At 42.5% G+C, this 23,828-nt stretch overlaps 2 non-coding genes across 2 annotated transcripts; one reads left to right on the top strand and one right to left on the bottom strand.

Annotated features, from left to right (window-relative positions):
* Positions 1-10,044: 10,044 nt before the first annotated feature.
* On the bottom strand, positions 10,045-10,151 carry LOC113752610. The gene has a single exon (XR_003464883.1). It is a non-coding gene; the product is annotated as a small nucleolar RNA R71 (small nucleolar RNA).
* A 12,127-nt stretch (positions 10,152-22,278) lies between these two features.
* On the top strand, positions 22,279-22,385 carry LOC113752798. The gene has a single exon (XR_003464910.1). It is a non-coding gene; the product is annotated as a small nucleolar RNA R71 (small nucleolar RNA).
* Positions 22,386-23,828: the final 1,443 nt, after the last annotated feature.

The following is a 23,828-nucleotide window of genomic DNA, read 5'->3' as shown; positions in this document are numbered from 1 at the left end:
AAACTAAAACTAAAGCTACGCTTATAATAATAATAATCCCCAAGCCTCTGTACGTTTGTTCCTAGACAAAGGACTAATGATCAAAACCTCCGTGGTCCCCGCCGATTGAGAGCAAAAGTCCCAAAAGTCAGGCCCTCCGAATTGCTTATTGTTTCCTATTGATAGTAAGACTCCTCGTACGAATCTTCTCTTCATTAGCCCAAAAAAGAAAAAGGAAATCCGTTTGTTTCCTCTCTTGTGGGCCACGTTGATGGAGCTTTGCAGAAGACTCCCACGTGTGAAGTAATTTGCTTCAGAAAGTCCCTCCTTTTTGTACTTTTCTGCTCCATTCCCTGAAATTAAGTCCAGATACCAAATATAAGTAGATATTAACAATTAAAACAATATTTGGCAGGGACAAGGGGAAAATTAATAGTAAAATAACAGAAAATTAACACCCCATCAATTTCCCCCACACCTGAACCATGCTTGCCTCAAGCATGAGAACAGCAATTGAACACCAAAATTGGACAATGGCTATTGCTCCAACTACCGTATTGCCAAGATACCTAGAGAAACATATATCAAGCATCACAGGTCAAGATCAAAGAAAAAATCACCCCGGTTAGCTTCCTAACCACCAACTCCTCCAATTTAAAGCAAACTAATCTAAGGAAAAGGAATGGTTGCTCACATTTATCAGCAAATGGTCCAACTATTAACCAAAATCTCAATATTAACCCATAGATCAGCAAGCTGACTTTTGTCACATTTGACACAGCCTTCACTTCTTTTTTCACACTTTTCTATTTTCTCTCTTTTTTTCCTTCTTTTGAGAATAGCAAAAAACTTAGTCTCTAGCCATTAGAGCCTTTTGACGCGAACTCCAACATTTGTCAGATGAAGGAGCTCGGTTACTCAACTCTTATCGTTATGTGACTACGTACTCATAGAAATTACTACCTTTTGACGCGAGAATCGATACTTTAGGTGAAGATCCCCAGTTACTTGGTAGTAGCAACTAGCGGAGAACAGTCAACTCTTATTTATAATCATATAGCACAATAACTAAAAACAACACAAAAGTAACAGCAGCCAGCCTCAAATTTCCAAACATGAAGAACTAAAATTAATAACTGGACCAATTCACATGAAAAATGCCAACAATCATTCCCTATGTCTAGAAAAGTTAACCAAAAATTATAAAATTCAAGCAATTACTGATTTCACTAGAGAGATGTTCCTGAACTCAACCGCATTAGCTTGATACCCTTTTATTACTAAAACTTGACAATATCAGAATTAGAGACAACAACCCCAGATCAAAACTTGGTATTTATATAAGAACTGACCACTAAAAAAAAGAAAAGAAAATAAACGAAAAGGAGATAAATATCAGACTAAAAAAAAAGGAAAAACACCTAAAAACTGAAAACTGGAAATACTAGCACCAAAACTGATCCTCCCCACACCTAAATCACATATTGCCCTCAATGTGATAAACTAACAGCAAAAGGAAGGACAAAGGCAACAATACTTCCCTGAAGTCGTCAAAACAGGGGCGGGTCGGGCGGGAACTGAGGGGCAAGACCCGCATGGTGCATAAAAGATGCCAAATTCTGCGCCATGTTGTGCAAGTTGATGTCAATATGGGTTACTCGAGTCTCCAAACTCTCAACTGTGTTCCGGAGTTGTAACTAGTCGTCGGCCGTTGGGGTGGGAGGAGACGGAGCAAAGGTAGACGGGTCAGGATCACCGCTATCAGTGGAGGAGCGGGCAAAAGATGACCGAGGGGGGGCGCATAGCGGTCCAAGGGGAACAACCTCCCAACCGTCGTCACTCTCCCGAACCAAGCCCATTTTCTCTAAACACGGAATATCCAAGGGCTCCATTTGACAGACAACATGTAAATCATGACTATAGATATCAAGTACATGCAAATTAATAGCCAAATGAGTAATGTATGACCCAAGAATCAAGGGGCACTTCTTTTTAGGCAAAATAGATTTGAACTGAGAAGCGAGCCAGCACCCAAGATTAACCTTAATGTTGTTATGCATGCACCAAATAAAGAAAAATTTCGACTGAGACAGAATGCCCGAACTATCTCGCCTACCCGACAAACTGTAGGCTAAGAAACGCTAGATATAGCGAGACGCGGGGTCTTTTAGAAAACAACTCTTAGACTGACGGGGGTCATAATCAGCATGGTCGACAGACATATCCTCCCAAATATACCGATAGTGAGAGAAAAAAGGTTCTACGTAGTCACACGCAATCTCGACATACTCACGGGACTCGGCATAGGCCTAATCAATAAAACCAAGTGCTAGATTGAAATCAGTAATGGAATGGCGGAACTCTTGACCCATTAGTCTAAAACGGATGACATTGGGAGTAGAAACTGTGTAACCCGTGGGAAGGTCGAACTCAAATGTGGCATAGACCTCTCTAACCAACTCGACAAAGGTCGGACAGTCAACAATATAAGTGTAGGGACGCCACCCAATGACCTAGATCAAGCGATCAAAGTCAACTCTAATATTGAAAAGGTCTAAGGTGGCGGCGTTCCTATATCGGCAGGGTATAATCCGCTGTTCACAACAATCAGCATAATGCCGCTTGTCGGCTGCCCTGGTGAAGTTGAAATTACCCCTAAAATGTGTAGGGTCGGAGATATGAACGCCTCTTTGCCTCCCAAGGCAAGCCCTCCTCCCAGAGTAAGAAGGATCGTGCGAGGGGTCAGAGGCAGGAATGGAGTGCTGGGGAGGAGGGGGCTGAGAAGTTCTAGGTGTCCTAGACCTAGAAGAAGATCGTGGTCACACCATTGGTTCTTAAGATTACTCCAATCGACAAGAGGCAACAATTTCCAACAAATAATGGAAACAGGAAATTCAATGCCAACAATGTAAAAACCAACAATGCACAATTCAATCAGCCACAGGTTATACGAATACCCCAACACTTATAGCAATTGCAATCAATAAGCACTTGTGGTCCAAATGTAGTCAAATTCAGAATCAAGGCAGTCCAAAGTGCAACAAATGCTCCCAAGAACTTAGTGATTGAAATCAAAGAGACACAATACCCCCAAATAAGGCAAATAGAGACAACCTATTTCAACAAGCAAATGCAAACTGTCTCCAATTGGACAGTCAAGTACCCAATTCCACCTACTAAAATTAGCAAATGACTCAAGAAAATGGCACTCCAGCAACAGCAGTACAGAAGTTGGATAGAAATAACTCAATAAAGATGCCCAGTAGTCAATGAGGCAACCAATAACACAGGAGTAACAAATATTATGTAAACTGCCCTCACCACTACCACTGGTGTATGCACAGGAAAAAATTAAATCAAATGGCCAACCCACTGCACCTGATAAATCCAAACACACCAAGCAGTACCACGAAAAAGCAGAGATTAAAATGGGACCCAATTAACAAATAACTCGCAAATCACCCCAACAATTTCCAAACAAATGGACTGGTACAAGAGCTGTCAAATTTTATCCCCCAGATGCAATAGAAACTTCAAGTAGTCATAACTCAAACAATATTCAACAATATAATGAAGACCAGAGAGTACCCCCAAATGGAGCAGCAAATAAACTTAGTTCCACCAAAATTAACCCCAGAAAATGCCCAAATCACCTCCTGCTTTATCCATCAAGAAACCCACGAAAAGGCACAGAACCCAGCACTTGAAGGTTCAGGGAAAATGCTAAAACAAGGGTAGAAAGTTAATACATCCACCTATCAATTTTGACAGGTGGTGATGCACTGCAAGGAGATGGCGGATAGCAGCGACGGCGGCCAGCGTGCGAAGAAGAGTTGGTGGTGGTCCGTGAGGTGGAGCTTGGAGCTCGGAGGCGGCGACGATGGCAGCTGGTTAGTGGTGTGCGGCTGTGCGAGGTGCGGCGGCGGAGTTGAACGTGCGGCAATAGAGGAGAAAGGGAGAGCTGTTGGCGTCGAACTAAGGAGAGAGTGAGGGAGATGATGGCAGCGTTGATGCGAGGTGGGTGGCGGCGGATGGAGGGCAGTTGAAAGAAGAAATAAAAGAAAAGGGAAGCAGGGCAGCGGGGAAGAAAAGGGAAAGAAAGGAGAAAGAAAGAAAGAAAGAAAAGAAAGAAAAGAAAGAAGAGAAGAAAGAAAGAGAAAAGAAAAAGAAAGAAAGAAGAAAAAGAAGAAAAAAGAAAGAAAAAAAATGGCTTTTGGTCTTTTTGTTTTTGTTTTTTTCCTTTTTGTTTCTTCTTTTTCGAATTTAAATTTCAAGGACAAAAAATGAATTGCTGAGAAAAACTAAACTAAAGGTCAAGAAGAAGAAATAATTTTATAAAATTTTTTTATTTTTTTATTAATTTTCAAAATTTGAATTGCTGAAAGAAAACACAAAACTGAAGGTTTACAAGGAAATTATTTTTTATTTTTTTTATTCAGTTTTTGGGTCGTTGAACACCGCGGGGGCATGCCAAGATTATAAAACATCCACTGACCTTGGGAAACACTAACACCATGTGGGCACGCCAAGATTGCATTTCCTGCTAATGTCGCGAGATGTCGAGATTTTACCAACATGGCATGGGCACGCCAAGATTGGTAAACATCCACTGACCGGAGTCACTGACACCGTGTGGGCACGCCAAGATATCTGTCCTGACCATAGTGGAGGAAAATATTAAGACCGACTATCACCCAAATGAGAAATGACAAAATGAAAGAATTGAGCAACGAAAACAATAAAATCAATATTTGGGTTGCCTCCCAAAAAGCGCATTTCTTTAATGTTTTTGGCTAGACATAGCCCAAAATTTTCTTAAACCAAGCAAATCAGGTCTTCCAATTATATCATCTCCATCCATTCAACCGGAAACCCTTCTTAATACAGCTTGAGACGGTGACCATTCACTACAAATTTCTTCTCCGTTTTTAAGATCTAGATCTCCACTGCACCATAATGAAAGACATTAGTTACAACAAAAGGACCGATCCAATGAGAACGTAATTTACCTGAAAATAACTTCAATTTCGAGTAGTACAGCAGAACTTTTTGCCCGCATTCAAACGTCTTCCTAGAGATCTGCTGATCATGAAATATCTTATTCTTTTTCTTATAAATTACCGCATTCTCATACGTTTCATTTCGGATTTCTTCCAACTCTTGTAGTTGCAACTTCCTTTGAATTTCGCCCTCCTCGATGTCCATATTGTACTATTTGACTGCCCAAAACGCTCTATGTTCAAACTCGACCGGGAGGTGGCATGACTTCCCAAATACCAAACAGTAAGGGGGCATGCCAATAGGTGTCTTGTACGCCGTCCTATATGCCCATAATGCATCTTCTAGTCTACTATTCCAATCTTTCCTATCGGGTCGGACCATCTTCTCTAAAATCGACTTGATCTTTTGGTTTGATGCTTCCGCCTGACTGTTTGTCTGAGAATGATAGGAAGTGGAGACTTTGTGCAAGACACCGTATCTCTTAAAAACTGCAGCAATTGTCTTGCTACAGAAATGAGTACCCCGATCGCTTACAATTGCTCGCGGCATCCTAAAGCGGACAAAGATGTTAGACTTGACGAACTCTGCAACCACTTTCGAATCATTAGTATGGGTGGCCTTTGCTTCCACCCATTTCGAAATATAATTCATAGCAAGCAATATATACAAAAAATCAAAAGACGAAGGAAAAGGACCCATAGAGTCAATACCCCAAACGTCAAAAATATCAATAAAAATCATGGGAGTCTGAGTCATTTGATCCCTATGAGAAATATTACCTACTCGTTGGTACTTATCACAGGACTTACAAAATGAGTAGGCATCCTTAAAGAGGGTCGGACAAAAGAACCCGCTCTCTAGCACCTTACGAGCCGTTCTCTTTGGTCCAAAGTGGCCTCCACATGCAAAAGAGTGACAATACGTTAAAATTGATTGAAATTCATTCTCACTTACATATCTGCGGATGACTTGATCGGCACCCTGCTTCCAGAGATAGGGGTCATCCCAGATATAGGACTTAGCATCACTCCTCAACTTGTCCCTCTTTGCCTTGGGCCATCCTGCAGGAAACTTGTTAGTGACTAGAAAATTAACAATGTCCGCGTACTAAGGCAAGGATAAATTAATAGAAAATAAATGCTCATCGGAAAAATTTTCTCTTAAAGGAAGGTTGTCTTCGGCGACTTGTATTTGACTCAAGTGATCGGCTACCAGATTTTCTGCCCCTTTCTTATCTCTGATCTCCAGGTCGAACTCTTGTAGCAATAATATCCACCTTATCAGTCACAGTTTCGCCTCTTTCTTGGTCAACAGATACCGTAAAGCTGCATGATTAGAGAAAATAATAACCTTAACACCTAGTAAATAAGACCGAAATTTCTCTACAGCAAAAACAACCGCCAGAAGCTCCTTTTCGGTAGTTGAATAGTGCAATTGAGCTCCGTTCAAGGCTCGAGATGCGTAGTAGATAGCATGGACTGCCCTTTCTACTCTTTGACCCAGCATCGCTCCCACTGCATAGTCGCTGGCGTCGCACATGATCTCGAATGGTAGGTTCCAGTCGGGTGGTTGGATAATGGGTGACGAGGTCAATGGCTTCTTCAACCTGTCAAATACTTTCTTACATGCTTCATCGAATTCGAAGGGCACCTCTTTTTGTAACAGTTGGATCAGGGGTGCTCCAATTTTCGAGAAATTTTTGATAAATCTCCTGTAGAAGCCTGTGTGACCCAAGAAAGAGCGCATTTTCCGCACACTAGCGGGGTAAGGTAAAGTAGATATAATATCTATTTTTGCCTTATCAACCTCAATACCCCTAGATGACACTACATGACCCAAAACTATACCGTGTTCAATTATAAAGTGGCATTTTTTCCAATTAAGTACGAGATTAGTTTCTATACACCTTACCAAAATTAATTTGAGGTTATCTAGGCAGTTATCAAAACTCTCACCATACACATTGAAATCGTCCATAAAAACGTCGATGATCTTTTTAACATACTCTGAAAAGATACTTACCATGCATCTTTGGAAGGTAGCAGGTGCATTGCATAATTCAAATAGCATCCTTCGGTAAGCAAATGTTCCAAACGGGCATGTGAATGTGGTCTTCTCCTAATCCTCGGGTGCGATAGCAATCTGAAAATAACATGAAAACCCATTCAAAAAGCAATAGTAAGCTCGACCTGCTAATCGCTCTATCATTTGATCAATGAAAGGGAGAGGCAAATGATCCTTTTTCGTGACGGCTTTTAGCTTTCTATAGGCTATACACTGCCGCCACCCGGTGGGCTTTCGAACTGGTACGAGCTCACTCTCTTGGTTTGACTCCACCGTTACCCCTGCTTTCTTCGGGATCACTTATACTGGACTCACCCATGGGCTGTCTGATATTGCAAATATAATTCCGACGTCCAGCAGCTTTAAGATCTCCTTCTTCATGACCTCCATCATCAACGGATTCAGTCGCCTTTGAGCCTACCGAATAGGTTTAGCACCCTTATCGAGTCGAATCCGATATATGCACACCGCGGTGCTAATTCTCTTGATATCGGCGATAATCCATCCTATAGCCTGTTTATGTTCCCGCAGTGATAAAGCGGTTATCTAGCACATTTTACACTATTATTCTGTCCTAATTTTGGCTACTCATGGTGCTAAGAATTGGAAATTTGCTCATATTTGATATTTGTGTAAATTGTAGGTGGTTGGTGTTAAAAGTGATTGCGTGAGGCACATTTTCAGAAGACTCTTTATTTTATGACGTGCCCACGCCAGAAATTATAGAGAACACCTAAAGCCGGACCTGCGGGATTGGTGGCAGCAGGGCTAACTAGGAAACCAAGCCCACGTGAACCAGACGCATGGAATCAAAGCCCAGGCTCGAAAAGAAAGTGAAATTGCAGACGTTTCTTGACTCCTACTGGCGGCGGTAACAAAGCAATTACAATAAGCCAGATTCACGGCTTATGTATTGGATTATCTTTTATTTTTGAGGGTCAGACGTCTTTGGTCCTTGGGTCGGCAGCAGCAATTAAGAAGCCAGATTCACGTCTTATCAATTGGAGGATAGCTTGAGTTTCAATTTGGTGTCAGACGTTTTTCTTTCTTGCGCTTGAGCGGCCAATAGGAGCAAGGCCAGATTCACGTGTAAATGATACATTATCTTTAGTTTTCTTTTCCCAGGCACCAGACATCTATTTCCTTTTGACTTTTAGCTCTAGTTCTGGGCAGTTGGGAGAAGCTTTCGGTGGTTATCCCTTGAAGACGATTTGGAGTCTTTGGTTTTTGTTCCTTTTGATTCGTATGCCTTTTGTGAGACCTGGGCTTCTACCTTTTGCTTGGATATAAACACGAAACAAAGTGAAAGGAGGCTTTTCTCCTCGATTCCGTCATTAATTCATCTTTACTAATCTTTGACAATTGTGTGGATGGAATCAATCGAATCACACAAAAATTGATACGATGAGGAGCGGCTAGTTTTCTCCTCTACCCAAAGGTCGACGTGAAGGCGCGGTCCATAATATCTGTGAGATCTAATCGAATCTTCATTATTTCTTCCAACTTGTTGCTATTCGTGCGTTTCCTGGATTAATTGTTCATGGATATTTTATTAATTGAGTATCAATGGCCGGATATTTAATCTAATTCAATAGCCTACTGTCATGTTAACTAAATTGAATCTGTAATTGTTCGTTTAGTTGACAATTGGTGACGACCACCATAATTGGCTTTATGTTGGGGAAATGCATGATCTAGTTTAAATAAACCCTCTTAGCGTGTTTGTTGATTAGGATTGGATTTTTCTAACTTTAATGCAACTGGATAATTAAATTCCTACGGTCGTACCTAGAGTTGTTTTCTGGTTAGAGAAGCAGTCAATGGTCGTACATTGACTGCCGAAAAAGTAAGGAAGAACTGGTTGTCAGAGCTTGTTGATAGCTATAACCAACCTAATGACGGATGAATGGAATATCTCTGCATTGATGATCATTTAAATTGGATCGTACCTGAAAAGTTGATCATTTAGGTAGAATTTCATTAATTGCTATTTTTAGTAAATTGTACTTGTGGAGTTATCTTTTAAATTTTATTTATTTTATTTTCATTTTCATCCCATTAATCATCCCCCAATTTTATTCTATTGACTTGGAAAGAAATAATTTCCTATCCGTTCCCTGTGGAATCGGCCCTATTTGCCATTGTACGCAAAATTAATATTTTTTTTAGACAAATCTGGTATATTGGATCAAGCAAACTCTTCGGGAACAGGGTGAATCAAGTAACCCATTGCACACCTAGAATCCCTGCTCCAGTACTTGGATTTGTTCTATAATTAATTGTGGTGGTAATTAGGACTTTTTAGTAATTATTATTGCACAGATTCGGCACCTGTCAATTTTTGGCGCCGTTGCAGGGGAGCGGTGTTTTGGTTAATTTTGCTTCTTTCTAAGTCATTTTCATCGAATTTGTCTGGCATTTTTTCTAGTTTATGCCTCGGTCTTCTCGTACAGGTGAATTGATTTTCGATCCGGAGGTAGAGAAGACTGAACGCCGAACTAGGAAAGAGACTAGGCAACTCAGAGAGGAGCCATCCAACATAGCTTTTCAGGAACTAGATCCAGAGATCGAATCAACAAATTCAAGTGGTGATAGTTCAAGAGACCAAGGCCAAGAGGACACCCCTATGGCGAATGCAAGAACACTAAAGGGGAGTTGGCTGCTCCAGAATTGCCCTAACAGTCTTTGTGCATCACATTTCCAATATTGGCTGAAAATACCTCATTCGAATTGAAGTCAGGGCTAATTCACCTATTACCCATGTTTCATGGCCTCTCAGGTGAGGAGCCCCATAAACACATCCAAGAGTTCGATGTGCTATGCTCCAGTATGAAGCCTCCAGGAATTACTGAGGATCAGATAAAACTCAGGGCCTTTTCTTTCTCCCTTAAGGATGCAGCAAAGGATTGGTTATACTACCTACCTGCAGGTAGTATCAGAACCTGGGCCCAACTTAAGAAGAAATTTTTGAAAAAATTCTTTCCTGCATCCCGGGCTGCAAGTCTAAGAAAAGAGATATGTAGCATTAAACAGTATCCTGGAGAATCTCTATATGATTAATGGGAAAAGTTCAATAAATTGTGCACTAGATGCCCACAGCATCAAATTAGTGAACAATTATTGATCCAATATTTCTATGAGGGACTCCAGTCGTCCGATAGGAGTATCATTGATGCTGCAAGTGGGGGAGAATTAGCGAACAAGACACCAAGGGAAGCATGGCTACTCATTGAGTCGATGGCAGAGAATTCTCAACAGTTTGGCTTCTATGAGAGTAACCCTACCCGTAGGGTCAACGAGGTAGAGACGTCATCCATTCAGCAGCAGATATCGGAGCTGACATCTTTCGTTTGACAATTAGCTGTGGAAAACATACATCAAACAAAGGCCTGTGGAATCTGCACAAATGTGGGCCACCCCACTGACTCATACCCTATGTTGCAAGAGGATGGGGTTGAACAAGTAAACATGGTTGGAGGCGTGCTCGCGCCTCGAAGACTGTACGATCCATACTCCAACACGTACAATCCGGGTTGGAGAGATCACCCCAATTTCAGCTATGGGAATAGGCCACAGAATTCATTCTCCAATCGTCCACCAGGATTCCAACAACCGTGGCAACAAAAGTCTCAATCCTCGTCCTCCAGCTCAGAAAGTTCTTTGGAGGAAATTGTCAAGAGTTTGGCAATGATCACCACTTAGCTCCAGCAAGAGACTAGAACCTTAGTCACGACCACTGCTCAACTCCAGCAAGAGACTAGGTCCTTGGTCGCGAGCACTACTCAGTTTCAACAGGACACCAAAGCAGGCATGAAAGACATGGAGACTCGAATGAGTCAAATGGCAACTGTCATTAATCGCCTGAAGTCCCACGTCTATGGAAAATTGCCTTCGCAGCCTGAGGCAAATCCCAGAAATGTAAGTGCCATGACATTAAGGAGTGGCAAAGAGGTGGAGGGGCCTAAGGCCACGAACCTGAAAAGTAAGAATGAAAAGGAGATGGAAGAAGAAGGATGCATCCGTGGCAACCCTGCGGTAACTCTTACTCCATATGTGCCCTTTAAATCTAATTTATCCCCTTTTTCATGCAGGTTAGAGAAGACGAAGAAGGCGAAAAAGGAGAAAGAGATCCTGGACGTATTTAGAAAGGTGGAGATCAACATCCCATTGTTGGAAGCAATCAAGCAAGTACCAAAGTACGCGAAATTTCTCAAGGACCTGTGCACCCATAAGAGAAAGTTGAGAGGGGATGAAAGAATAGTAATGGGAGAAAGCGTATCAGCCATACTCCAAAGAAAGCTCCCACCCAAATTTGGGGATCCAAGTATGTTCACGATCCCTTGAAAGATTGGAAATACGCCGATCAGGAAGGCCATGTTGGATTTAGGGGCGTCAATCAATGTGATGCCAAAAACCATTTATACGTCTTTGAATCTAGGGCCACTAAAAGAGACGGCCATCATAATCCAACTAGCCGACCGCACTAATGCCTACCCTGAGGGGCTAGTTGAGGATGTCTTGGTTCAGGTAGATGAATTAGTCTTTCCTGCAGATTTTTATGTCCTGGACATGGGGGATGAAAAGTCGTTAAATTCGTCGCCTATCTTGTTAGGTAGACCGTTTCTTAGCACTGCCAGGACTAAGATAGATGTGAATGAGGGTACTTTATCAATGGAATTTGATGGTGAAAGGGTACATTTTAATATTTTTGAGGCGATGAAGTATCCAGAGGGTTCTAACTCAGTCTTTGCTTTGATTGTTATTGAGCTTCTTGTACAGGAAACTTTCGAGTTGGATGGTAAAGACGCATTGGAAGTGGCCCTGACAAAGCATCTCGAGTTGGGAGTGACCCCTGATGTGGACATGAGGGATAAGTTGCATCGAGCAATTGAACCTTTACATTCACTTCCAACCATTCATCCAAGTTATGGGCTCGCTTCCCTTTTTGTGCCAGAAACTCATACAAGATTATTGCCATCGGTGGTGCAGGCACCAGAGTTAGACCTTAAACCTCTCGCGAAACATCTGAAGTACGCGTTCCTGGGAGACCGAGAAACACTACCGATAATCATTTTTGCTCACCTGTCTCCAAGTCAAGAGGAAAGACTGGTGCGACTCCTTAGAGATTATAAAGAGGCAATCGAGTTGAGCATAGTAGATATCAAAGGGATAAGCCCTTCGGTATGCATGCACCGGATAAGACTCGAGAATGATGCAAAACTGGTAAGGCAGGCACAGCGGAGGTTGAACCCCTTAATGATGGAGGTTGTGAAAAAAGAAATACTCAAACTCCTGGAGGTGGGGATCATCTTCGCTATCTCAGACAGTCCTTGGGTGAGCCCCATTCAAGTGGTCCCGAAAAAGGCAGGGGTGACTGTAGAGGAGAACTAGGAGGGTGACATGGTCCCGGTTAGGAAAGCTACTGGCTGGCGTCAGTGCATTGACTACCGGAGACTAAATTCCGTGACGAAAAAGGACCATTTTTCTTTACCTTTTATTGACCAAATGATAGAAAGATTGGCTGGTCGTGTTTACTATTGCTTTTTGGATGGTTTTTCAGGGTACTTCCAGATCGCGATAGCACCAGAGGACCAGGAAAAGACCACATTCACCTGCCCATTTGGTATGTTTGCTTACCGTAGGATGCCTTTCGGTCTTTGTAATACTCCAACAACTTTTCAACGGTGCATGGTAAGTATTTTCTCAGAGTCTGTAGAAAAAATAATTGAGGTGTTCATGGATGATTTTAGCGTATACAGGGATAGTTTTGATGAATGTCTTGATAATCTAGCTTTAATTCTGAAACGGTACATAGAAACGAATTTGGTTCTCAACTAGGAGAAGTGTCACTTCATGGTCGAACATGGTATTGTCTTAGAGCACGTTGTGTTGGCTAAGGGAATAGAGGTAGATAAAGCTAAAATAGACCTTATTTCTGCTCTATTACCTCGTATGTGTACGGGAAGTACGTTCTTTTTTGGGCCATGCAGGGTTTTACAGGAGGTTTATCAAAGACTTTTCAAAGATAGGAGCACCCTTGTTCAAGTTGCTGCAAAAGGACATGACATTTGATTTCACGCATGAATGCAAAGTAGCATTTGATAAATTGAAGGAGTCGTTGACATCGCCACCCATTATTCAACCCCCAGATTGGAGTCGGCCGTTTGAAATTATGTGCGACGCAAATGACTATGCCGTAGGGGCCGTATTGGGGCAAAGAATTGGAAAACCGCCAAACGTGATTTACTACGCATCAAAGGCATTGAGTGGAGCCCAACTTAACTACTCCACGACGGAGAAAGAATTCTTAGCCATTGTTTTTGCACTAGAAAAATTTAGGTCATATCTATTAGGTGCAAAAGTAATTGTTTTCTCTAACCATGCAGTCTTGAGGTACCTGTTGGCGAAGAAGGATGCAAAATCGAGACTGATCAGGTGGATTTTACTCCTGCAGGAGTTCGACTTAGAGATCAAGGACAAAAGCGGAGTCGAGAACTTGGTAGCTGATCATCTGAGTCGGTTGCTCACGAATAAGGAGGATCTGCCATTAAGTGAGTCATTTCCAGAGGAGCAATTGCTAACCATTGATTCGTTCGTACCATGGTATGCCGACATTGTAAATTTTTTGGTAACGAATCAATTTCCTGCAGGTTGGCCAAAAGCTAAGGGAGATAAACTGAAGAATGATGCCAAACATTATATTTGGGATAACCCTCACCTGTGGAGGCAATACTTGGATCAAGTGCTAAGAAGGTATGTAAGTGCCGGTGAGTTTCATTTTATTTTGACTTTTTGTCATTCATTTGCATGTGGAGGGCACTTTGGTCCAAAGCGGACGGCTCGTAAAGTGTTAGAAAGTGGTTTTTATTGGCCTACCCTGTTTAAAGATGCATATTCATTCTGTAAATCTTGTGATAAATGTCAAAGGGTGGGGAATATCTCTCGTAGAGACCAGATGAGTCAGACTCTCATATTATTTATTGAGATTTTCGATGTCTGGGGTATATATTTCATGGGTCCTTTTCCCTCATCCTTTGGTTTCCTATACATTATACTTGCTGTCGATTATGTTTCCAAATGGGTGGAGGCAAAGGCCACTCAAACTAACGATTCGAGAGTGGTTGCAGAGTTTATTAAATCTAAAATTTTTGTCCGTTTTAGAATGCTGAAGGCTATAGTTAGTGATAGGGTCACCCATTTCTGCAATGTCCACAAAGCACGCCGTTGTGGACACTTTGCAGAGTCACCCATGTCTAGCCAAAGACGTTAAAGAAAGACGCTGCTTGGGAGGCAACCCAAGGAATATAAAATTAGTTGTGGTCAATCTTCATTACTTTGCAATTTTTCAGCTGTATTTTTTCTATTTTAATTGCTTTTGTGGTGATGGGCAGAAAACTAGGGGTTTCAAGGCGTGCCCACGCCTTGAAAGGGGTATGCCTGATGCGAGCTGCAGCTTGGAGACTACCGGCTCCAGGGCATGCCCACGCGTTGATGGAAGCTCTTTTGGACATCTTCTTGAGGCGATGATCAGAAGACCATGTTCTGCAAGGCGTGCCCACGCCCTTCTACCTCTCCGCTAACGAAAGTAAAAAAAAAATTGACTTTTTGACCCATACCCTATCTTTCCACTATTTTTTCTCTTTTGTTTGGTTTTGTCTAGTTCCCAACCTATCCCTTAGTCTTCGTCTCAGCAGTCTTCTTCTTGTTCCTGTGAAGACTGCCGCCACCTTTCACCGCTGCACCCAACGCCGCACTGCGCCTCCCTCCTCCTCGCGCGACACACCAGATCTGGTCACCCACTGCGAGAGTAGCCGCCCCCTTGCGTGAGCAGTAGCTCCAGCCCAGCAAGCCCTGCGCGCACCCAGTCCCTAGCAGGCGCGAGCCACGTTCACGGCCGTAGTGCGCGAACCAACGCGCACGCCTCTGCGCACGTGACTTGCAAAGCAGTGGCGCCCCCCTCTCGTGCCCAGCCTTGCGCGCCCGTGCGTAGCTCCAGCAGGCGCGACTCTGCTCCGCGTGCCTAGCCACGCCCAGCAGCGCATTCCAGCAACACCCGCGCGCACGAGCAGCGCGCTATCTTCCTGCCAGTCACCGTACAAATGGCATGCGCACCAGCGCGCCCCCTCTTGGGCCCAGAGCTCCAGCTGCACCTGGCCGCCTTGCCTCCAGAACGCGCGACCCCGAGTAGCGCGCACTTGCTGCGCGCGACAGCCCCTCCAGCGCCATAGTCGCCCGTGGCCAGCCCGCAGTAGCGCGCACCAGCTCCTCGCGTGACCCTCTAGAACAGCGCGCCTCAGTGCATGCGACCCGCGCACAGTAGCGGCCGCAACCAACCTTCACCGCGCGAACCGTACAGCTCCACCAGCGCAGCTCCAGTCGCGGCGCGCAACCCTTGGGCTCCTCTTCCCCTCGTCGTGCGTCACCACCACGGCATCCTTCAGCGTGGACCAGAAAATAAAAGTGGTACCCCTATTTTACTAAATTTTTGGTCAATTGGTCTTCGCATTTGGAATTTTATTGCTGTCTTTGACTCGGATTGGGATTTGCTATATCTGTGGGTTCTGGTGAATCGGATATTTGGTACACTTGACAAGTTATTCACCCTCTGTTAGCCATATTTGACTGATATATTCATTGATTTGGGTCTCAATTTTGCTTGTCTTAGTTATTGGTTGCCTAGTGACGCCAGTAAAGGATTATTGTGTCGATCTGTCTTTGTTTGGTGGGGTAATTGTGCGCCCTTGTTGCTATTGGCTCTCTGATGGTTGATTGTTGATTGTATCTGTGACGGTGGTCCCATGCCCCCTTTTTGGTGGTTGTCAGCTATTTCTGTGCTTATTTATATTAATTTCTGGGTCTTTGAATGCCTTCAAAGAAGGCAACAACTGCCGGGCCATCTGGGTCCCAACCTCGTAAGAGGCGAGCCCCGGTTCAGCCCCCCATTCGGTCTCGTTTGAGCCTGAATAAGAGCACTATGTCTCCTGGGGAATGGGGGAAACCGGTCGCTAACCTCACAAGGGTACAACAGGACCGGTTCAATAGCTTGATGCACCGTCCTTTTGCTCCCTGTAAGTGCTTCCATGCCCCAACCCTAAATCATTTGTAAATTGCACGAGAAGTTAAACAGTTGTTCTCGGCAATAGGTTGGCAAAAGTATCTAATCATTGACTACCTTACGTTTGAGGAGTTGTGTTGTGAGTTTTACTCCACCTTCGAGTTCATCAAAAATGAATTCATCACTTTGGATGAGCCGGAGATTATTCAATTCAAATTAAGAGGCACCCAGTTTAGTATGTCCATTAATAAGTTTAATCTAACTTTGGGATTTGTTAGTGAGGATACCATTGCATCCGGAGCATATATTAACAGTACGTGTGACTACACCAGACCGTTTTCTACTGATTACATTGACATTTGGAGGGAGTGGTCCACGGATCGTCAACTTTACAATCCGAGTCAGTCCAAGGCCTCTCATCTGAAGGATCCGGTCTTGAAGGTCATCCACAGGTTCTTGGCTCACAATTTCTCGGAACGGAAGGATTCATTCGGCACTCTTACCAAGGCAAAATTTTATTTTCTTTGGTGCATGCGAAACAAAGTCCAGGTTAACTTTTGATGTTGGGTGGCCACTCAGATGCAATCAGTCATTCAAAAGCGCAATAAACCGTTGATTTTGGACTCGCTCATTACTCACTTGGCCATTCGATTGGGATTGCTTGACCTCGACCAAGAGCACAACTTCGCTCTAGCTCGAAAAATTGAGCTCCTGGATTTGCGCAGCTTGGAGTGGATGGGGGTTATTTTCAAAGTGGGAGATGTCTATCAGTTTACGCCTCTGGGCGAGGACGGACCACAGCCCCGGGTTCCTCCGACTGCTCCGTCCACTAACTCTCCACCCCGTCCGGATCAGGCGGGTCCTTCCTCCTATCATACTCCTCTTGTTTGGGACTCCCACTACCAGAACCTCCAAGATTCCTTTCATGAGCTAAACACCCAAGTGTCGAGATTAGATAGCCGTCTTGCAGCGCTACAGGTCTTCGCCCGTATTCAGGCAGAGAATCAAACGGCTTCCTTCGCTCACATTGGATTCACCACGTCTCATCCTCCGCCTTAGTATTTCGGTGCCCCTTCTCGGTGGTCAGGAAAGTTTTTCTCCTTTTCCCCAAATACTTCATTCATCTTTTCTACATTGAGGACAATGTAGGTATTAGGTGTGGGGGGATGGCTTCCATTATTATCTCCTTTTTCTTTGCTTTTAAAACAAAAAAAAAGGAGGAAAATGAAGAAAAAGGAAAAGAAAAAAAAAGTGTAGTTAGTTGACTTCTCTAGTCCTAGTCCTACATTTGTTAACTGCTAGAACATGTTGCTATGATGGATTGCACAATCAAGGTGCACGGGTATGTGGTTATATATACTAACTATGCATTTTGTTTTTCCTTGACAATAGTGTTGAATGTTGAATATGCTGGACTTGACCCATTCTTGGAACTTTTGGGAGATTTTGACCCATGCATGAGCACATTATTCTTGTTTGCTCTATTTTTGTTTGATTGAGTGGGTATCACATATGGTATTAGCATTCTAGAACTTGCTATTTTATACATGTTGATACCACATTTTATTGAATTGGATGCATTTGAAATAACAAGGGCATTTAGGATTTAACTTCCTTTAACTTTCTAAAAACCGTGCACTTATCTTGTTCCCCAATTGTAAATCAATTTGAGCTTTTATCCTTTGAGTTTGTTTGTTAGCCATGTTAATAACCCAAAACCTCTTTAGACTTTCTTTTTCACCCATGTGTTGTCAAGAGATGTCTGAATTCCATTATTTGTGCAAGGCAAATAAATCTGGGGTCGTAAGTGTTGTTAGAGTAGAATCTGTATGATGCTACCGTTGTGCATCTGGAACAAAAAGGGGAGAAATCGACAATAAGCTGCTGGTCAGAAGACTCTGTCTTATAGGGCGTGCCCACGCCTTGCAAGACATCTTCCTCCAAAAAAAAAACAAAATAAAGGAAGTGAATTGTGTACAGCAGTTGAAACTGTCTTGTTTGTGGAATTCCTCTGGTGAAGCATTGTGGTTATGTGGTGGATATAGGACATTCTCTTGACACACTACGCCTATCTATACCTTCCTATCCCGCCTTTTACCTAAGCCTCATTTCAACCCTAACAAAGTCCCTTTGATTTATGTATTCAGTTCACTTTTGGGTGGTGGAGGTGTGATAAATATGCAAGTTTATGGTAATGTCATTCCGTGATGTTGATTTGAGCGTTACTAGTATTCGTACATTTTCTTTGAATTACCACCTGTCCGGTGCGTTCTAATTTTGACAATATTGTCGGGAATGCGGGATGTTTGTGCTAGTATAGATGACTAAGAAATCATTGCTATCTTGATTGTGCTTCTGAGCTCCGAAATGCTTGAGGGCAAGCATTGTCTAGGTGTGGGGGGATTTGATAGAGCGGTTATTTAGCACATTTTGCACTATTATTCTGTCCTAATTTTGGCTACTCATGGTGCTAAGAATTTGAAATTTGTTCATATTTGATATTTGTGTAAATTGTAGGTGGTTGGTGTTAAAAGTGATCGCGTGAGGCACATTTTTAGAAGACTTTTTATTTTATGACGTGCCCACGCCAGAAATTGTAGAGGACATCTAAAGCCGGACCCGCGGGATTGGTGGCAGCAGGGCTAACTAGGAAACCAAGCCCACGTGAACCAGACGCATGGAATCAAAGCCCAGGCTCCAAAAGAAAGTGAAATTGCAGACGTTTGTTGACTCCTACTGGCGGCGGCAACAAAGCAATTACAGGTAAGCCAGATTCACGGCTTATGTATTGGATTAGTTTTTACTTTTGAGGGTCAGACGTCTTTGGTCCTTGGGTCGGCAGCAGCAATTAAGAAGCAAGATTCACGTCTTATCAATTGGAGGATAGCTTGAGTTTCAATTTGGTGTCAGACGTTTTTCTTTCTTGCGCTTGAGCGGCCAATAGGAGTAAGGCCAGATTCACGTGTAATTGATACATTAGCTTTAGTTTTCTTTTCCCAGGCGCCAGACGTCTTTTTCCTTTTGACTTTTAGCTCTAGTTTTAGGCAGTTGGGAGAAGTTTTCGGTGGTTATCCCTGGAAGACGATTTGGAGTCTTCGGTTTTTGTTCCTTTTGATTCGTTTGCCTTTTGTGAGACCTGGGCTTCTACCTTTTGCATGGATATAAACATGAAACAAAGTGAAAGGAGGCTTTTCTCCTCGATTCCGTCGTTAATTCATCTTTACTAATCTTTGGCAATTGTGTGGATGGAATCAATCGAATCACGCAAAAATTGATACGATGAGGAGCGGCTAGTATTCTCCTCTACCCAAAGATCGAAGTGAAGGCGCGGTCGATAATATCTATGAGATCTAATCGAATCTTCATTATTTCTTCCAACTTGTTGCTATTCGTGCGTTTCTTGGATTAATTGTTCATAGGTATTTTATTAATTGAGTATCAACGGCCGGATATTTAATCTAATTCAATAGCCTACTGTCATGTTAACTAAATTGAATCCGTAATTGTTCGTTTAGTTGACAACTGGTGACGACCACCATAATTGGCTTTATGTTGGGAAAATGCAAGATTTAGTTTAAATAAACCCTCTTAGCGTGTTTATTGATTAGGGTTGGGTTCTTCTAATTTTAATACAATTGGATAATTAAATTCCTACGGTCGTACCTAGGGTTATTTTCTGATTAGAGAAGCCGTCAATGGTCGTACCTTGACTGTCGAAAAAGTAAGGAAGAACTGGTTGTCAGAGCTTGTTGATAGCTATAACCAACCTAGTGACGGATGAATGGAATATCTCTGCATTGATGATCATTTAAATTGGATCGTGCCTGAAAGTTGATTGTTTGGGTAGAATTTCATTAATTGATATTTTTAGTAAATTATACTTGTGGAGTTATCTTTTGAATTTTATTTATTTTATTTTCATTTCCATCCCATTAATCATCCCCGAATTTTATTCTATTGACTTGGAAAAAAATAATTTCCTATCCGTTCCCTGTGGAATCGACCCTACTTGCCATTGTACGCAAAATTAATATTTTTTTTAGAAAAATCTAGTATATTGGATCAAACAAACTCTTCACGAATAGGGTGAATCAAGTAACCCATTGCACACCTAGGGTCCCTGCTCCAGTACTTGGATTTGTTCTATAATTAATTGTGATGGTAATTAAGACATTTTAGTAATTATTGTTGCACAGGTTCGGCACCTGTCACGCAGCACTCGAAATAGTTTGTCTTCTTGAACCTCTGATAAGTTCGCGGAGATGATCACCGGGAGTGTCTCCCTCTCACCCAGGCATGCATACTTCAGGTGTGTCGGCAGGGGTTTCAACTCTAAGACGGGCGTCTGCACCACAGATGGAAGTAACCTTTGGTGAGGTTCGAGTGTAATAATGGGTGCGAGACCCTACCTTATCTTTATGGTTGGCAACGTTTGCAACAATCCAATCACACATTTGAATTCTTCACTCAACTCTACTCCAGAGGTCTTCTCTGAATCGAAGTGCCTGGTTAAGGCGACTTCCAACTCATCCCTACCTTCAATTTCAAAAATCTCCTGTATCATAAGGTCAATAACATTTACAGAGAAAACAGAGTTGACTTTTGAATCTGTAGGATATTTCATGGTCTCGAAAATGTTAAAATGAACAATATCGCCATTAAATTCCATAGATAGGGTGCCCTTATTAACATCAATTTTGGTTCGAGCTGTGCTCAAGAAGGGTCTACCTAATAATAAAGGTGACGGGTCATGAGAGTGTTCATCTTCCATGTCAAGAACATAAAAATCAGTTGGGAACACCAATTCATTAATTTTAACCAAAACATCTTCAATCAACTCGTCAGGATATGCATTGATTCGGTCAGCCAGTTGGATTATTATTCCAATCTCTTTCAAAGGACCTAAGTTCAAAGAAGCTTATATCGACTTTGGCATGACATTAATTGAGACTCCTAAATCTAATATGGCCCTACCAATCAAGGTATTACCTATCCTACAGGGAATAGTGAATATACCTGGGTCCCCGCATTTCGGTGGAAGCTTCCGTTGTAGAATTGTTGACACATTTTTCCCACTACCACTCGTTCATCTCCTTTCAACCACCTTCGGTTGACACACAAATCCCTCAAAAATTTCGCATACATGGGTACTTGTTTAATCGCATCCAGTAGGGAGATATTGACTCCACCTTGCGAAAGATCTCCAGGACCTCTTTCTCCTTGTCCTGTTTCTTTAGTTTCTCCAACCTGTTAGGAAAGGGAGGTGGATTAGTCCTAATTGTAATGATTGGGTCCGGGGTTACCTTTGGAGCTTTGGTATCTCTGTCCTCCTCTTCCAACTCTTTCTCAGTTTGTTCCTCGTCCTTGTCCTTAGAAATCACCGGTTCGGGTTCTTGTACTTCCTTGCCACTTCTTAGGGTCATCGCACTCACATTCTTCGGATTCAACTCAGGTTGAGATGGCAGCTTTTCTTAAACTTGGGACTCCAACCTGTTGATCGTGATGGCCAATTCATTTACTTGAGTTTGTAATGATTGCACCTGTCCTAGTTGATTTCTCATACTTTGCAGGTCTGAATCTATCTTTTGTTGATTCGCAAGTAGTTGCTTCATCATCTCTTCCATGGACGGACTTGAGCTTGAAGGGATGGTGGTGGGCGAGGTTGGTACTGCTGCTGATGCCCTTGTTGTCTATTTGGCATGAAGTTAGACGGCCTATTCCCTTCATAGCTCAGGTTGGGGTGGTCCCTCCAACTAGGATTGTATGTACTTGAGTACGGGTAGTACTGCCTTCTTGGTGCGGGCGCGTGACCAGCCCTGTCCACCTGTTCTGCAGTTTCCTCCTGAACCAGTAGGCACATCTTCGTAGAATGTCCCGGGACAGTACATACCCCACATACTCTGGCTTGTGAGGTACTCCCCACAGCTAGTTGTCGTGCAAAAAAAGTCAATTCGGAGAGTTGTTGTTAGATAGAGGACGTTTCTACCTCATTCACCTTACGCGTCGGGATGTCCTCCCTTGAACCAAACTGCTGTGAGTTCTCAGTCATCCCTTCAATCAACTCCCATGGTGCCCGAGGAGTCTTGTTCACTAACACCCCTCCACTTGTAGTATCGATTATGCTTCTGTCTCTGAAGAGTAGCCCCTCACAGAAATATTAGATGAACAGTTACTCACTTATATGATGCTGAGAGCATTTGATGCACAACTTTTTAAACCTCTCCCAGTACTCATACAGAGACTCGCCTGGGTGTTGTTTGATGCCGCATATCTCCTTCCTTAGTCTTGCAGCTCGAGACGCCGAAAAATACTTGTCCAAAAATTTTTTCTTCAGTTGGTCCCACGTGGTGATACTACCTGGCGGTACGTAGTACAACCAGTCCTTCGCGGAGTCCTTCAAAGAGAAGAGGAAAGCTCTCATCTTTATTTGCTCTTCTGTAATTCCTGGAGGCTTCATATTGTTGCAAACGACGTCGAATTCTTGCAAGTGCTTGTAGGGCTCCTCACCTGGTAGATCATGAAAAGATGGCAAGAGGTGAATTAGACCAGATTTTAGTTCAAATGGAATGTTATCATTTAAACTTGGGAAAGTAATGCATAAAGGTTGCTGATTTAAATTAGGGGCAGCCAACTCCCTTAATGTTCGTGCATTTGCCATGGTGACTTCCTTTTGGTCCGAATCACTCGAGTGATCACCACGCAAATTTATCGACTCCACCTCTGGATCCAGTCCTTGAGGTGCAACACTGGATTGCTTCTCTCTTAGCTGTCTAGTTTCTTTTCTAGTTCAGCATACAGTCTTCTCTACTTCAGGGTCGAAAATCAATTCACCTGTATGAGAAGAACAAGGTATAAACTAGAAAAAATATCAAAAAATTAAAACAAAAAAATTAAACTTAAAAAGAAACAAATAATTAACGCCAGTCCCCGACAACGGCGCCAAAAATTGACAGGTGCCGAACCTGTGCAATAATAATAAAAACTTAACTACCACTAAACACAGGCAATAATTAATCCTAGGTACTGGAGCAGGGACTTTAGGTGTGCAATGAGTTAGTTGATTCACCCTACTCCCGAAGAGTTTGCTTAATTCGATATACCAGAATTAATTAGTTGACAAAATTTGCTAAATAGTAGATAATGGCAAGTAGGGTCGTCTTCTCAGGGACTGGGAATATTTGTCTCTTTGAGATTTCAATTGGTAAAGGGGGATTTTATCGGACTAAAACTAAAATAGTTAAGCAATTCACTAAAAATAAATAATTAACTAGCATGAATATAGGCAAAATTAAATCAGGAATAGACAAATTTTAGCCAAGAATATAACTACTCAAACACAGTCCACTCACCCGATCATTGATGCAGGGAAAATTCACTTAATTTATTAATAGGCTAGTTATAGCCGCCGATGAACTCTAACGATCAATTTTTTCTTAATTTATTAATAACCAAGATACGACCATTGATTACCCCTAACCAGAAAATATTCTTAGGTACGATCGTAGGAATTAATTTCTCAATTGCATTAAGAGCTAGAAAAACCTAACCCCAATCAATAACACGCTACGAGGGTTATTTAAATTAGATTGCACGTTCCCCTAATGTGTAAATATGCCAGTTGTCACTAATATTAATCAATCAAATAATTACAGATTTATTTGACTAATTTGGCAAGAGGTTAATAGGTCGCATTGAACATCGGGCCCTTGACATCCAATTAACAAAGTAA

Source organism: Coffea eugenioides, chromosome 1 (assembly GCF_003713205.1).
Source record: "Coffea eugenioides isolate CCC68of chromosome 1, Ceug_1.0, whole genome shotgun sequence".
Lineage (NCBI taxonomy): Eukaryota > Viridiplantae > Streptophyta > Magnoliopsida > Gentianales > Rubiaceae > Coffea > Coffea eugenioides.
The sequence above is the reverse complement of the archived record's forward strand: the minus strand, read 5'-3'. Positions and strand labels throughout refer to the sequence as shown.